The sequence below is a fragment of the Marmota flaviventris genome, chromosome 6 (genome assembly GCF_047511675.1).
Source record: "Marmota flaviventris isolate mMarFla1 chromosome 6, mMarFla1.hap1, whole genome shotgun sequence".
Taxonomy (NCBI): domain Eukaryota; kingdom Metazoa; phylum Chordata; class Mammalia; order Rodentia; family Sciuridae; genus Marmota; species Marmota flaviventris.
In genome coordinates this window covers 89,312,280-89,328,764 of record NC_092503.1, presented here as the reverse complement: position 1 = coordinate 89,328,764, position 16,485 = coordinate 89,312,280, and positions in this window count along the sequence as shown.

Below are 16,485 nucleotides of genomic sequence, written 5' to 3'. Positions count from 1 at the left end.
TAAGCATATGAAAACTAACCAGAAGTTGCCAATACCTAAGATGCTAGGGTAGATGGATGTTTGGGTTACTCTAAGAAGGATGTTGTGACATTGGTGGTGGGTTTTTTTGTTTGTTTGTTTGTTTTTGCATTTTAATCTATAAGGATAAAAGTACAGGTTGACAAGTATCAAGAAATCATAATGCAAGGGAGCCTCTTCTAGCCCACCCCTTTTAAGATTCAAGTGCACTTTGTCTCTCTCTCATACACATGGGCACACACACACAAACACTCTACCACGTTGAGCTTCAGGTGTCCCCTACACAGGGTTCAGTTCTCCAGTCCTAGACAGTTCATTTAGGATTGCAGTCACAACTTGTCTGGTCTTTGTGCCCTTGGACTAGAAGTTCTTCCTCTTCTCCCATGTCTACATTTTACCTCTGTTTCAAGGTACATCTCAAATTTCATCTTTATGAAGTGCTTCAGAATTTTATTTATATATATATATATATATATATATATATATATATATATATATATATATGTCAGATGTTAATAGACCTTTATTTTATTCATTTATTTATATGTTGTGCTGAATTGAATCCAGTGTCTCACACATGCTAGGCAAGCACTCTACCACTGAGCCACAACCCCAGCCCATTCTTCAGAATTTTTCAAGCTCAAAATAATTTCTCCTGGGGACTCTTATGGCACTGCATCTGTACCTTGGTTAGAGCTTTAAAAATCTACTATCATATACAAATTTCTGATATCCTCTGATGGACTGTAAGTGCTTAGAGGGCAAAATTCATGTCTGGTCCATTGTGTTTCTTAAGGGAGCTAGCACAATTATGTTCACACAATAAATATATGTTGAATTATTTGTGGAATTTATTTAATGTTGTTTACAGTCATACATACCAAGTCACATACTTGAAAGCACTTATTAAGCAACTGTCATTTATTTATTCCTATGTTAAATATTTAGGGTACTATAGGAACTCTGTTTTAGGTGGCTTATAACCTATTAGATATTTAAGACACCTGTGAAACAAGCAATGATATTATTTAAGAATTTATAAATGCTTATTATCATATATTATCTCTTTGTGTCCTTAGGATTAATATGTGAGGTAGAAATTAATTATCCTAAAGAATGGAGGCTCAAAAGAGGTTAAGTGACTTACTGAAGATGACCATAAATAGATAATGGAACCAATACAAGAGCCTCATTCCTAATCTATGATTATTTCCATGACATCCTGGCATTTCCACTCATTCCTTCTGGATTATTAGGTCCCTAACACAAATTTATAAAATTCCATGGAGATTTTTTCAGGCAAGAAGTAGAGGCCTAAAACTGGAAACACACACCAGTTGTCATAGGGGTGGTGAGGCCAGTAATTGTAGCAGAAAAGTGTGACCTATACAGAATAACAGGTGAGCCTAAGTAGACCTATTTCTATAGTCCATTGTGTGGTTTTATTTGCACTTGCAAAAAAGGAACAGGAAACTGGAGACCTAGGCCAACTTGCATTTTTAGATTGTTTTTAAACTCTCCGTAAAAACATATAACTACAAATTTAAAACTTCACAACTAATAAAACTCTACTTCAAAAAGTTTAGTTCAAAAATTCCAAATCATCCTCAGTTTTTTAGAATAACTTTATCAGGTTTTAGTTTTCCAAAATTATTCATGTCAACATCAATTAATCAACTCCTATAAATTTTTAATATGTCAATGAAAAACATGAAACTAATATTAACCTGTATATAAAGTTTTCCGTGGTGACAAAATCATCTTGCCTGTGAGGTGATTCTATAGTCAGGTTTGCAACTGGGATGGTAGAAGAGAGATTTCAGAACCAAGAACCAAAGAATACGGAAAAGGGAGAAAACCTGGGAATCAATGAAAATGACAATAATTTTCATGTGTCAAGTAAAATAAAATCCAGACTTAAGGAGGAAGAGACTTTATTTGAAAGAATTATTGTAATGGAAGAAAGGTTATTATTTGAAAGGAGAATATGCTCCAATTACAGGATCTATAAGTATCTCAGAGGTCAGGCAGAAATAACTTTTCTTTGATATGGAGTAGTAAAGAAGACTAGAAAGAGCTAGGGGTGTACACATGGGGCAAAGAAGTGGTGTGATTAGGGCATTGAAGGGGAATGTCTTTCTTTGTGGTCAGTCCATTCTGAGAGGTGGGTCAGGAGAGGTTGCTCTACCTCCTAGTTCTTGGTTAAGCTCCCAGTACTTGTTTAAACTCAAGGACGGTACGAAGTTCAGAGTGCTGGGGAAAGCAAGGAGCGCAGCTAACGTGCTGTCAAGCTATCAAGTATTTTGTTCAGATTTGTGAGTGTGGGCATATGGTTCAGCTACTAATTTCTGGGACAAAGGATAGAAAGTTTTAGGGTCTCCATCTGACCTTGTCATGGTGTTTGTAAACAAGTTCATCCATGAGGCTTATCTAATAAATATTAAAGGGTGATTCTTTGCAGTAATCAAGTCTCTAGCATTCAAAAGGGCGAGAGGATTTCTTGACATTTGCTGTTTCCCAAAAGCGTAGTGTTTTCAGAATTATACAATTCTAGTGTATGAAAACTGGCCCCAAGAAACAAAAAAATAAAAACAGATACAGGATTGCAATTGCACAGCATGCAATTTTTTTGGCAGACTTTCAAGACACTTTTGGTGCCAAGTGACAGCAACACCAAGTGGATCCCCGCAATTTGGGTCAGAAGGAGTGACATATATTTTGGTCTGGACAAAAGTGATTTCATGCTAGACAGAATGCCTTGTCTTAAGCTAATATCAAAGAGTCAGCACATGCTTGGTGCCAGGATCCACATACCACTCTAATGGTTTTGTGTACTTAAGCGTTTTCTGGTAAACTACGCAGGAAAAACTGCCGAGGGTTAAACTGGGGCCATCATGGTGGTTATGTTTCAAGATGACTGCAGACATGATACGATGAAACCACACATAGGCTCAGCCTTATCACAAGTAAAGAAATTAAGACTGCTGAGATGAGAGTTATTTTTAAACAACTGTCAATTTTCAGCCAGTGGTGAATAAGGGAAAGGATTTCCCCATATTAGACAAATACCCATGACTCCTTAGCAGAAATGATTCTGAAGTGAAGGTGATACAAGGCAGGTGAGAACACCTAATTTTAAGTCTGAGCTGGTCAATCATCTCTTGACCCAGACTCTAGCTTGTACCTGAATACCATTATAACCTACAGGTATTGAGAAGCTGGGTCAGAAATATTTTTTTAATATAATATAAATATATGGAACTTTAAAACACCTGGAACTTTTGTTTGTAAGTCAATTCTTTAAAAATGTCAATAACATTAGCTCACAGACCTGGTGTGCAAAGATCACACTGGATAAAATTACACAGGCAAAGAAGAATTTCTTCAAGAATATTACAACAGGAGAAAGAGGAAAGAAGTCAGTCAAAACTGAAACAAAGGACTAGAGAATGCTCAAGAGCTGGGATGAGGAATGGAGAATGAGGTAGGGGTGTGTTCACAGGTGTGTTCACTAATTGGCCAAGAAACACAAATCCGCTCTGTTTTTATGGAGGCTATAGCTAAACAGTCAGTAAGGCCCCTGAAGAGGTTGGGCTCTTATCCTCCCATGAAATTGGAAGATAGAGGCACTATCTTTTTGTATGATTATGTTTCAAAAAAAAAAAAAATGGATACAAGGTCTTTGAGAAGGAGACCCTGGGCTTTAAAACTGGCAAGAACCTTTAAGTTTGTTCTACATCTCAAAGAGGCAGATAAAGAATTTATAAGTTTGCTAACATAAGCGCTCTAAGAGAAGAGAGGTCAGAGGCTGGATAACATTAAGTCATTGTTGGTAACAAGGAAACTGATGAGACCTATTCATGACCTTCATCCACTAGACTTCAGTCACTTCAAAATGCTCAGCCAGAAAGATCTGCAACCCTCACCCTTCCTTAAAGACAAGTCATTGGGAAAACCGTTATTTGTTAAAGGGATTGAGTACATTTCCCTCGTTATCAAAACCACTAACCTCAGAAAGAAAGACCAGCTCACCATCAATAAATGATTTATTAATAAAAGAGCCACAAAGCTTAAAATTGAAGGCCAATGTTTCAGTCTCCATCCTTTTGTTTTGCCAATTCAGAGTTTGTTTCAATTTTCAGACGAATGCCTGAACTAGCATTATTTAGTATCTTCCTCTCTTTCCCACTCTCAAATCTAGAATTACACTTCTAAATTTAAAAAGCATGTTATATATAGTTGCGATAAACTTTTATGGAAAAATTGTGTTGTCCTTTATTCTGAAGTGGATTGACCTGGCTTATAAAGGTATATGTTAATTTAATTATTCAATAACAATATATTTAGAACCAGTTGCAGTCTAGATACTACTTTAGGAACTGGAAATTCAACAGGGAACAAGTCATGTACCCTCTTTCCAAGGGACTTAGCATTTTTGAGGGTACACAGATCAACAAATGGAATTATAATAAATTGATGGCTTTATGAGGGGAAAAAGAGGATACACTATGAGAATACTTGTAAAAGGTATAGGAAAAGTATGAAGAAGGATGATCAAGGTGATATATAGGCTAACTTTGTACCTAAAATGTATGCTTCCTGATTCTAGACTCTTCCCTGGATCTGTGCCACATGATGACTCTGAGCTTCCTAGCAACCAATGCAAATATAGCAACTGCAATTAGTTATGTAGTTCACAATGTCTCTAAGACAAAAGCCAACATTTTCCACTAAAGAAACAGAAAACCAAGATGTACCTCTTATGAACCTTCATGCTTCATTACATGAAAAATTCTTTATCAATATCATCCTTATAAATTTCCTGAGTTTTTTAGAGATAATCCTTATGTCCTTTCTTTCAGGGTATTGTGATTTTTAATTTATGAGCCAATTTGACTAAGGCACTGTATCTGATATTTGGTCAGACAGCAGTCTAGACATCATTGTGAAAGTATTTTTAGATGAGATTAACCTTTTAATAATGAACTTTGAGTAAATCGTAATATGGGCGGGCCTCATCAAATCAGTTTAAAGCCTTAAGAGAAAAAGACTGAGGCCCTGTAAGAGGAAATTTTGTCTCCTGAATAGTTTACAAACTCGGCTTACAAAAACTACTCTTTTTTGGGTCTCTTGCTGCTTATCTACCCTATATATTTCGTCTTGCCAGCAACTCCAATCATGCGATTCAATTTCTTAAAATAAATCTCTCTTTCTATGTACATACACATAACCTATTGGTCCTATTCCTCTAGAGAACCCTGACTAATACAAGTAAACACCCAAAACTCCAGTGTGAGCACAAGAAACAGTTTTTCAGAGTCATATCAATGTGCTATAAGTAATACAATTTTTCAGTAATCTGGCTAAATTTTTTTAAAAGTAGACTATCAATTCTACTTCAAGAAATGACACATGAATACGATTTATCATAATGGAGCATTGGGCACTAATTAAGGTTTATGTATGCCTTAAGATTATGAATAATTTATGTGTAAAGTTCATTTAATCATCAAAACTAACCTAAAGGCATAATCTATCACTATTCATTTTATAAATAAGAAAAATAAGGTTTATACCTTCCCTGATTTCACACAGGTATAAGTGATACAGCCAAGATTTGTTCCTCACAGTTTAGAACAGAGTCTAATTATTCTGATGAAAAATGAGAATTTTTAGGCAGCAGAAAGTTCAAGTTTAAACTCATTGGCAAGTATTTTGTATGAATTTAGTGCAGGTCTCCACCTGCACTGACTCTAGCACAAAAACATGGGCATCCAGAGGATTCCACACTGAAGTCTGTTGAAGAATAACTCCCAAGAACTTCCTCAGGGTACAAGCTTGGGTTTGGTATAACACAGGGAATATGAGTGTCTGATCCCAAAGTTCTACATCACAAAACACCAGAATGAAAACTTTTGCTTAGAGGTTATTTTCACCAGTTACTAAAGCTGAAATGTTCATAAAATAGTTTTTTTTTTTAAGTTCAATATTCATGAGACATCTTAACATTTAAGTGAAATAATTTTTATGTAAACTGTAAAGAATAAAGTGACTGCAAAATACAATCCAAGTTAGCCAATTAGAATATTAGACGTTTATTTAATATCTATTAGATATTTACTAAAAAATATAACTAGAACTTTGAAATTATGAGCTTAAAGTCATGCTTGCAAGTAGTGATTTGATGAGAGGATGAGACTCTCTTATGGCCATCTTACTTTATGTTATATAGTCCTGCTACAGATTACTTATATGTCTCTTATTTTTAAGTTGGGGAAGGAGGGTAACATATACAGTATATCAAGAGGTAGTAGCAAGTCATTAATGTGAAGAGGAACTAGGGCACAGTTTGGGTTTGGCCCATTGTGAATTCTCTGGAGTGAATTCCTTGGAGGGGCCAATAGAACAAACTTTAAATTTCAAGGTAAAATTAATGTGAGGTTATATATAATTATTAGTATTTAGAAATCACCAATAAAAGCTATAAATAGATAATTTCAAGTTTTTAAAAAAGTTTTTCTCATAGAAATACCACCCATCAAAGTGAAAAAGAGTATAATAGGAAACAAAAATTAGCTATGCCCTAGAGCTCACTAGCATTCCTATCAATTTTTGGCCCATGAAACCCAGACTTGTGAGATACACACACACACACACACACACACACACATACACACACACACACACACATTTTGTCCTTGTTAAAAAACTCCCGGTGTTTTGGATGCAATATCCTGCCACTGCTAATTCTAGTACTTAAAACAAAAAATATTTTTCTTAAAAGTAAAATTTATACCAGTAACTTTCCTTAACATTGCCTCAGGGAAGGATTAATAATAATTCTGAGGATACAAATGTCAAATTTCCCAGGTAGATTTATAGATAAAGTTTTGTATCTTATATAGATTTATAATGCATGATTGTCATTTAAGTCCTGTAACCAGAACATTGGGAATGGTTTCTATATAAGCTCTGACCATCTTACGGCTTTGGTAAGAACAGCTAAGTCTACGTGCAGTGACTCATAAGCTCAGCCTGCAGGGTGCCCCTTGGTTTTCCCTTTCATGAGAGCAGAGGGAAACTGAACAATGGAAGAAACCCACAGGACCCTTCTTTAGCTGTCCAACCTTCTTAGTGACCCAAAGATCAGAAATTAGAGAATGAAGCCAATTAAAGCAGGGCCTCCTCTCCCCTTGGAGTCCTATCATGCTCTCACCACTGCAAACAGATTCTGCTGCCATGCTTTCATGGCAGGAGGGAGGCTCTCACAGATCATGGTCAGCAAATAGCCTCCACAAGAGGCCTTTCTGCCAGGGACTTTCCTTTTTTCTTGTTTTGGGATTTTGGGGATCCATTTCCTTCCATTTACAGAGTTCTGTAGACCAGTCCTACAGGCAGATGTCAAATCTGATAAACTTTGGCCAGAGCGGTTTATGTGCACATTATTGAACATTCATCAGAAAGGTGAGAACTGAGGAAAAGGGAGAAGTACAAGTATAAGGCTTGCCACCTCTCATGCTTTGAATTGAGGTTTTTCAAACACGGTCCCTGGTTCTCAATTTACACACCTGTGTTCTCATTTGCAAGGAAGCTTCTTTGCTTGTGAGGTTATGTTAGAAGAGAAGGAACTGATGGTGCATATGAAACTCTGCTGGGGCTGGTTGAGTGGGATGGAGTGGTGCTTGCATTGGAGCAAAAGTCTCAGTGTGGGTTGAGTGCTTTTCTCTTGCAGCAAAAAGGCATAAAGGAGGCCAAACCCCACTTCCATCCCTGCCAAGTTTGGCAGTGAGAGGATACTTCAAATAAATCCATTATGTAGCCTCAACAGGGCCAGAGATTTGTTCTTGTCAGCATTGTTTCTTTTAACTAAGCAGCTCTTAAAAATACATAATTATAAATAGGGTATGGCCTCTTAAAAGCATTTTAATGAAGGTATCCCAAAGTATCAAATCCTAGAAATCACTTTGTGTGTGTGTGTGTGTGCATGTGTGTATTAAAAAGGTAATTCAATAAGATACATGCAATTATGGAACAGTTGAGAAGATGTGAATAACCAAACTACTCACAGATTTCTCAGGAACTCAAGCAGAGACCCTTGGTTTTCTGGGACATCATAAAGCTGAGGTTGCACATCTTTCTGTTGACATTGAGATTATGACAACCATGTGTTCAGAAGCAGGCTGCTAGCCCTTGTCCACAATTTCAAATGCTTCATTTCACCACAGCTGTGCAGAGACATTCCTGACCCTATTTTAATTAGTATAATTAACTTCCCATTTTATAACTCTAGAATGGTAGACTTTTCAGAATTTATCATTTGACACTCAAAGAGAAAAATATGAATATTATGTTGTCATCTGAAGAAAGTATCCTGCTTTCTTTAAGTATACAGAGAAAGTTAGTAGGCATTTACTGGCACCTGTCTAACTGTATATAATATTCCCGCACAATGAGAAGAAATCCACAGGACCCTTCTCTAGCTGTTTATAGACCCTCTGATCAAGCCAGGGATACCTTAGAAATATTTGATATGTTAAGGGTGAAGAAGGTTGAACAATCCACATCTGGCTCATAGCCACATATGAAAATAAAGGTCATTTAGAAAGAGTTCCTTCTAAGTTTCAAGTGAAGCCTAAGAATTTTAAGATTCTACACTACAATGTTTTATGCTAAAAAAATGTAAAGGGGTACAAGTAGAAGAGAAGGGCTTCAAAATATAAATTTGGAAATGAAAATTAACTTGCCACTCTGCTTTGGTGATCAGCACTTTTCTCTTTCAGCAACATATGGAATAAATCTTGATCATTATTTGGGGGAACTGATGGATGAGGAAAGGGAGAAAGAAAGAGAGGCCAAGAGAGAGTAAGCCAGGGAAGGATGGAGAATAAGAGGAAGAAATAACAGCTGAATCAAGAGAAACACAAAAGGCATATGAAGGAAGCAATTTGGAGACAAGAAAACAAATGAATACTTCTCTACTAGCCAAAAGTGTGTAAGACTCCTGGGGATTGCAAAGCATCAAGATTTCTCTGAAAACATTATGTGAAAAAAAGACCCAGAGGCATTATGAGTATAGGTGAATGACACAGGGTGTACTGGACATTGGAAGGGGAAGAAAAGCAGATAGGTGACGGAGATGCAGATGATATGCTGACAAGGACATTCACGTCTAGTTTCCAGGGTTTTCCAGCTGTATGTCAGTTGTTCCTCTGAAAAATGAATAAAGCTTCTTTATTTCTTTTCCAGTACAGGATTTTTACCTATGTGTCTAGATAAAATTGGTTTTCTAGTAGATGGTGTAAAATCACTATGGAGATATATTTATGGCACCATGGAAATATTGTATCTGGAGATAATAATGCTATTTTCAATTTGACTGAAAATTCATTTTTATATATTGCCAAAGTACAAATCACAATTAAAAACAAGATCATTCAGTCTCAGTTCTTGACTCCTTATAAAAATAAGCACTTATTCCCAATGACCAAAAGGAACAATGATTCTGATTGCTTATTAATAAGAATTGAAAAGAATCTATTGGATAAGAAAATACTTGGCAAAGAAGAGGAGGAATAAGATAGGGAGAAAACAGAAGAGGGCATTTGCTCACGACAACATCGCTTTCTAGTTGTGTGGGAAGTGGGGCAGCAAAGTAGGACTAATAGCTTTACCATCTGAAGAGTACTGTCAAATCTGTTGGTCTCTTGAGGTCCACTCTAACTTAGAGATTATAATTCTCATGAGTTTTTTAAATTCCTAACAATTAAACATACTGTAATTACTCATGTTAGCAAAATAAATTAAGACATTATTGGGGAAATTTATGTCAATGGAGAAACGATAATTCTGTACTCCCATGGCAGAAGTTTCTGAATCATAAATCTTCTTTATAGAATTCTGTGCTATCACCAGCACTGGTTTGTAAGTGGTATGAAAGTGTCCCATGCTTCTGTCCTAAATGGAGAAGTTCATAATACATACCCCATTAATTACTATTTGGCAAGGTCTTTGAAAATTTATAGCATTCTTTTCTGTCTTAATAATTTTTATTTTTAAGAACGTGAAACCATGCATGTTTTCAAACTGTATTGAATGAATAGTAGAAAGTTAGTACTTTATGTCAAACATTGCATACTATCCCATTACTGGAGATGCCATGACATAATTTGGCTACATAATCTGAGAAAAGATGTCATAGGAAATGCTTGCTTTCTCTCAGGGAGAGTAAGAGGATATTGAAATAAAAATTGACCTAGCCCAGTACAAATTTCCCCTAGCAGCAACTATTTCTTCATTTTTCTCAGAGCAAAGAAACATTCCCCTTTCCTGAATATAATAATTAGGAACCAAGTTACTAAAAAGTACATTATTGACCAGCAGAGAGATTTCCTGAAGCAATCAGAAAAATTAAGAGGGAAGTTTGGGATGTCAATGAGGAATAATTTGAAGAGAAGAAAGCCACATGTTGCTAACATTGGTTGGTAACAGGGTGCACAAACCCTAGTGAGGTATGGTCATTTATTGAGCCTTTCCATAAGATTTTCCACCCTTAGATTCCAAGCCAAATACATTTTTCTTGTGTCAAGTGATATGTTCAGCATAAATTATTTATTGATTCTTATTTATTTATTGTTGCCTGGAGTCAGCTCCTGATGAGTTGAGCCCTGCTTTACCTGACTTTCGTCTGAGCTGGGAGGCTCAGCAGAGAAAAGGCAGCAATCTTCAAACTCTTGCTCACCCTCAGCCTCACCTTGTCTACCACACCAACTTTGGGAACATTGTAGAAAAAAAGTTTTTCCAGTGCAATGACTAGCCCTAGATTCCTCTCACTCAACAGAACACTTGCAAACCTTCATCAAGCATGACTGTTTTGTTGTCCTCGAAGTTTGAGCTATTATTTCTAAAAGAAACATAAGGATCTCTTATTCTTTAGAAAAACAGCATTATTCAAAAAGAAAAATTTACCAAAGCTTGTTTGAAAATACACCTGTAGGTAGGTTTATTGGACCTTGACCTACTAAATTAATGGAGAGAATTTCTTCCAGTCATTATTGTTTCACAATAGAAACTGATGCTGACTTTTAAAAATGTTATCTAACTACATCATAATAAAGTTCTTGAAACAGCTTCAACATCTCTCTTCCATGTTAAAAAAAAAAACAAAAAACTTTACTTTTAATTACTTTACCAGTGAAATAGAACCCTTTTGGAACACTTTGAAAGATTTTCTGATAATATTTTCTTTTTACTTTAGGATATGTTTATACCACAGACAGGCATTTGAACTATTTAAATTGTTAAAACAGAGCAGGGCACTCTGCCAGTAATGTCATTGTCAACAGCATTGGGTATGTGTAGATAGACATTGTCACAGAGCAATTTAGTTCTCTAGCCAAGCATTAAGGGACTCCAGTTCATCTCAAAACTGGTCTTCATTTGTCAAGTTGCTTTTCGTCAAATGGTTTAAATTAGAGCTTCATAGAGATTCCCCCCCACACACACAGTTTTATGATCAGTGTAGTCTCAAATTTAATTCTCCAAATTTCTAAAGAAAATAAATATTTTCATTAAAAGTTTGAAACGATAGCTGCACAACTTATTCTAGAACAAAGCTTTCCATAGCACGCACACCACCTCCCCTCTTTATCACTCAAGTCTTTGAAAAATTAAAATAAAGCAAGAAAGAAAACATGCTGACAAGAAAATTGCTTCTGAATTATCATGTACTACAGAAGGAAAGATATTTAAGAAAACAGTTAAAGGATAATTAAAGGTTAAAAAAAAAAGTTCCTGGCAAAACTGATTAAAATTTCTTTCCTGCTTCAGCTGTGGAGCTGGTGTTCTGGTCCTTGATTCACAGGAAACACAGCCAAACAGGACACCCTGAGCTCTGCTTGCCAGTGCCCAAGTGAACTAGTGTCATGATTCTTTCTGATACATAAACAGTTTGACTTAAAAAAATAAATAAATAAACTAAAAGGTCTTATTCTTGGACCACCATGATATTTCAAATAGGCAGGGAAAGACTGCTTCTTTTTCCAATGCACACAACAGTAATAGGACATGTACTCAAAGGTTGAAATTTTATATACTTAATCATTTGTACTGATTCACTATGTGAAAGTGGCTTTGTGCTGCACTTTGCTTTTATTTTTATTTATTTGTGTGTGTGTGTGTGTGTGTGTTTCTACTGAGAATGCCCTGAAATAAAGTACAACAAAATGGATTTTTTAATAAGGGTTGGTGCCACTGCTTTTATTTGTACCAAAAAGTATCAAATGTTTAACCTTGTTTTTATGCCATTAATGTGTAAATAGTAACTCAAAAGGAAAAGAGGAACACAGTCTTGGTATTATTGCAAAGTAGTTTTAACTTTAGGATCCCCTGCAAAGATCTGGAGAATCCCCAAGGTCCTGGCACCACACTTTGAGAACTCTTGGGGGTAGTAAAACCTTCAGGGAATCAAATGCCAAAGAGAAAGCACATGACAAAAATCAGCTGAGATTAGCATTTGCATGGTCATAAGAGTGGAAAGATTGATAGTAACAAATAAATAAAATTACAATATAACAATATTTAGAGGGGAACAGGGTAAAATGTGTGTTGTTCATGGGGACAGGGGAATTAAAGAATTAAACTCTGAATCTAAAATGAAAAGTGAAGAAATAAATCACCAAAAATTCCAAAATCAAAAAGAAATGTTATTAGTTCACCATATGTAGTGACTAACAAAAGAAACTGCTAAAAGAGTTACAAACTGTCCTGACCTTCAACACATCCGATGAGTTACTTACAACTACCTTACTATCTGCTCTTAGCTCTCACACAATCCTTTGCTGTGTCTGCTCCAGCTGCACTGGTTTCCTGGGTTTCCTGCTGCACACCAGGTGTTCCTGCCTGCGGAACTCCCCAGTGCTGTCAGGTCTGCCTGGACCACCTCTGCCTTGATGAGTATGCAGCTCATCTCAAATGCCACAGGTCCTTCTCATTCACTCCATCTGCAGCTCCTGCCCCTACTTATGCTTCCCTTCCTCTTCCACAGCTTCTATCTATCACAATCAAACATTCCATATATTTATTTCTTGGCTATGTTTATTGCATTTTGTCTGTGTCTCCCCACTCTGAGAGTCTAGAAATCTCACGCAGGCAGGGATTTTTTTTTTTTAATTAATCCTCTGTACTAGCAACTGAACCCAGGGCTCCATGAACCTACACCTCCAACTAGATACAGGGATTTTTAAAAATCCAATTTATTCACTGATGTATCCCAAGAACCTAGAGCAATGTGTGGCATATAAAAGATGCTTTTAAAAAGATGAATACTCGTTGGATATATGTTTGAACAAGGAACGGGAAATGGTGAGATGTAACAGTTAAGAGTCTGTGTTATATAAGAGGCCTCATGGAATTATTTGACTTTTCAGCTAGTTCATGCTTCTCTTTAGTATAAAACCAACAGACAAATTTATAGAGAGAAAAATATACAAGTGTCAGAGTTGGTAAGAAATATACACTGTAAGTTTGGGAGTTGGGAAAGAAAGAATGAGAGGAAGGCATATGGAACAGGAACTGATTGAAGAACCAGAAGAAGTTCCAGAAAGGTAGGAGAGCTGGAAGGTCAGGGTGGGAGATAGACCTTATTAGAAGCCCCTCAGGAGAACAGCACAGAACCACAGCACTGCTCTGACTCCTACAGTGGCTGTGCTAAAAGGGCTTCATTGTATAATACAAAAATCTACACATATATAACATGTACAATTTGATGAGTTAGGGCATGTCTATACACTGGCGAAAGCATCACCACAAAGTATAGGCATAACCACGGCCTCCAAGAGTTCTCTTATACCCCTTTTGATGTTGTTGTTGTGAGACCATTTAACTTGAAATCTACCTTCTTAAATGTATAGGTAAACATCACACTGTTGTTTCATATATTACTATGTTGTTCAGAAAATGTTTATCTTGAATAAATGAACCTTTATACCCATTAGTGACTTTGCATAAATTAGAAAAAAATAAGCCTTCCCCGGTTGGAGGAGTACCCACACAGCGCACATGGCTTGGCAAACAGCATGCATTTGATTTCAGCTGCCTCCTGTCTACTCAGCCAATGTTCTTCTGGTCCTTGTGTCCTGGGGGACTCACTGATGACTGGACCAACCCTTGTCTCCCTCCATAGGGCCTGAGGATGAATCTCCAGCAGCTCTAGTCTAGGTGTGGCCCTTCCTAGAACAGAGTTCAGAAAAATGAAAGGCAAGGAAATGTGAAAGTGACCACTATGAGAAACATACCTGTTTAATAGGAGACAGACACTGAGAATGAGAAGGCTTGAGAGTGAGAAGGTAAAAGATCAACATTGAGAGGAGGAAATGGCAGGGAAAGTGGAGACTGGTGATAAACGTAATTGTAAATATTTGCCATCAGCTGTTTCCTGTTTTAGTGAAAGGAAAGAGTTTGAGAAAAGGTGTCTGAAACAGAAGCATCAAAAGGACATAGAAAGGGCACCAAAAAACTTAACAATTTGGCTTAGAGACAACTCTATTTACCATCAACCGCCTGTGGACAAATCGAAGCCAAAACAGACGTACCGTTATTCACGGATTCACATAAAGTCCAGCCCAAACCCATACTGCCAATATTGCTTTACCAGGTTTACAACATTTGCTTTAACATCATTCACATCACTATAAATGAATATCAGTCCTAACAGACTCATTATAGTCATTAAACCATTCATCCATTCAACAAATGGTTATTGAATGCCTCATATGCCAGGAGCTGTTCTGTGAACCGGAGTACATGGTGAGTGAAAACAAATATGGTTCCAAGACTTGTGGAGTTGGTAGTCTGGTGAATATTGCTCTAATCAGGACTTCATGAAATAAATCGGTGCTTTTGAAGAGAGAAGTACTAGGACACAGTGCCATGAAAACACATAAAAAGAGGGTTTGACCTTGTTGCAAACTCAGGCATCATGTTCATGAAGATGAGCAGCAATCTGATAATGACAAAGAAGGTACAATAGTAAAAAAGCAGAGGAGAGAGATAACAGTGTGTGCGGAGGCCTTGTGATAGGAGAGGCAAACAGAGCATAAAGTGTCCAAGAACGGGCCATGTACTGAAGAACACACAGGAGCTTGGGATGAGATTGAGGCTTGGCAGCAGCCATACCAAATGGAGCACTGTAGGTCACGTTATGGAATTGTGCTTTAATCCCAAGACAAATGGAAAAAGTTCTAAAATATTTTAAACAAGGAAGTGATGTGTTCTGATCTACGTTTTGAAATCATTACATTTTGGGTATAACTTAGAGAATGAACTGGGTGAGAAAAGTAAGAAAAGACAAGTTAGAAGGCCACAGGGAAGGTGAAAACTGATAGTCATCAGATATAATGTGTAGTTGTAAAAATTTACAGAGAAATGATTGGGTTTAAGTTTAAGTAATCAACTCATCAGAGCTTACGATGCGTTGGATACTGAAGGGAAGAAAGACAAGATGTCAAAGATAACTACTTTCTGTCTAGATTCAGCAGTCATATGGATGGTAGTGGGACTCATTGCATAGACAACACCCAAAGAAGAGTATAAATTTGGAGGAAGACTAAGGGACTTGTGAGCAAGAGTTTAATTTGGAATTTGGTAAATTTGAGATATCCTTGGGACATTTAATAGAAGGCATTAGGCAAGGAGATGAGTAAGACTACAACTCTGAGGGAAGATTTACATTGGAGAAACACATGTGTGCTTCATCTGCTCATGGGTGAACCTGAAAAGCAGATGTCCTATCCTGGGGAGTACAGTCAGGAGACAAGAGAACTTAGGGGCTAGGGATGTGGCTCAAGCGGTAGTGCCCTTACCTGGCATGCGTGCGGCCTGAGTTCAATCCTCAGCACCACATACAAATAAAGATGTTGTGTCTGCCGAAAACTAAAAATAAATAAATAAATAAACAAAAATTTTAAAAAAGGAGAACTTAGGAACTATGGCTTCTAAAATACAATGAGGATATTGAGAAAGGAGACCCCCAATTGATTCAGAGATAAAGCAGGCAAAGAGGGAAGGTGAAGCAATAGAATGCTGGGAAGCACCATTCCATATGGCAATTTTATTTGGAGAGGGAAGAAAAACACCCAGCATATATTTTCCATGCAGGAGCAGTCTGGATTTCTTGGAGGATGCAGTAGAATCTACATGTAATATTTTAAAAGTTGCTCTTCTCCAATGGCTTGTTTTTTAGGATATAAGAAATTCAAATGGGAATTTCTTACTGCACAGAAACTAAACCAGGAATAACTTAAAGACCAAGTAACTCTCGGCCACTCCCATGTTGCCGACTCTGATGATGAAAGACTGATAAGCTGTGTTGAAAAAAGTTGGGACTGACATATCGAAAAACATTATGTGATGAGCTAAAAAGCAATTATGAAGCTGGGCATCTTATGTAAAGAAGCTTAAGACTGTTAGGAA